The sequence below is a fragment of the Brassica oleracea genome, chromosome C8 (genome assembly GCF_000695525.1).
Source record: "Brassica oleracea var. oleracea cultivar TO1000 chromosome C8, BOL, whole genome shotgun sequence".
Lineage (NCBI taxonomy): Eukaryota > Viridiplantae > Streptophyta > Magnoliopsida > Brassicales > Brassicaceae > Brassica > Brassica oleracea.
Window position 1 is genome coordinate 16150221 of NC_027755.1, and position 1913 is coordinate 16152133.

Genomic DNA, 1913 nt, shown 5'->3' on the forward strand with positions numbered 1-1913 from the left:
TTTCCATCAGTTTGTTCTTTAGGAACATCAACTCTTGATGGAACATTTTCAGCGGGTATACATGACTTCGTCACCCTTCTCGTATCTGTGAACGCATCTGGTAACTGGTTTGCCAAATTATGCAAATGCACAATTTTCTGAACTTCCAGCTCTCTTTGATTCGTAGAGGTATCAAGGTGTAACAACGACGGTGTACACCAAATAATCTGTTTAGGAATTCTATTAATTCCTCCCCCTAACGCTGGAAATTCATCTTCATTAAAATGGCAATGGCAAATCGTGCCGTAAACATATCACCAGTTACTGGTTCCAGATATCTTATTATACTTGGTGACATATAACCCACATATATTCCCAATCTCCTTTGTGGGCCCATTTTTGTTCTTTGTGGCGGAGCTATCGGAACATAGACCGCACACCCAAAGACACGGAGAGGAGATGAGAAACATCTGGCTCTTGCCCAGATGCCAATTGTAATGGGGAGTACTTATGATATGCACTCGGTCTTAGCCGAACCAGTGCAGCCGCATGCAATATAGCATGACCCCATATAGAAATTGGGAGCTTTTTTCTCAAGACTAACGGTCTTGCAATCAAATGCAACTGTTTTATCAATGACTCGGTCATGCCATTTTGTGTATGCATATGGGGAACTGGATGCTCCACATAAATCCCCATTGACATACAATAATCATCAAAGGCTTGCGATGTAAATCCACCAGCATTATCAAGCCTTACTTTCTTAATGGCATACTCTGATAACTGCGTTCTCAGCTTTATTATCTGGGCAATGAACTTTGCGAAAGCCGTATTTCGTGTCGTCAAAAGAGACACACTTGACCATCTACTAGATGCGTCAATCAATACCATTAAATAATTAAACGGCCCGCACGGTGGGTGGATCGGCCCACATATATCACCATGTATCATTTCTAAAAACATTGGTGATTCATTGCCTACTTTTGCTGGTGATAGCCGAGTTATAAGTTTCCCTTGAGAACATGCATTGCATGTAAATTCGCACGTAATCTCTTATTTTGAGACCGGAGAAATATTTCTTATCTTTAATTATTGTGTGCGTTGACGCACTATCTGCCAAACACAAATCTCCATCCATAGTCTCAAAGTTTGGCATTTTCTGAATATAAAACATATATTATTAAACATTAAACATGAAACATAACATATATCTTACAACAAAAGATATAGATACTATAATACAGTCTATTTATAAAATAATAATATAAATATAATAAATATTTGTCAAATTCGACATGATAACTGTATTCATAAAATAATAATATAAATATAATAAATATTTGTCAAATTCGACATGATAACTGTATTCATAAAATAATAATATAAATATAATAAATATTTGTCAAATTCGACATGATAACTGTATTCATAAAATAATAATATAAATATAATAAATATTTGTCAAATTCGACATGATAACTGTATTCATAAAATAATAATATAAATATAATAAATATTTGTCAAATTCGACATGATAACTGTATTCATAAAATAATAATATAAATATAATAAATACGAGAATTTAAATGCAAAAATTAAAGGCATAAAATAAAAGCATAAACTTAAATTGCATAAATTTAAATTGCAGAAATTTAAATAGCATAAATAAAATCGGGAGGCTCAGCCTACCACATGATCCGAGTAGTCATAGACTACCATATTGATCATTTTTCAATGTCCGAGAAGACATGGTCTACTATTTTGACTTTTACTTATTTCAAGGTCCGAGGAGACTTAGTCTACCATTTTTGACCTTTTATTTTTATTCACGGAGGCGAAGCCTACCACGTGTTTCTCTGATCGTGAAGGCATAGCCTATCATAACGATCAGTCGGGAAAAGCAGCGCCTATCATCCCGAAAAATAAACGGAGAA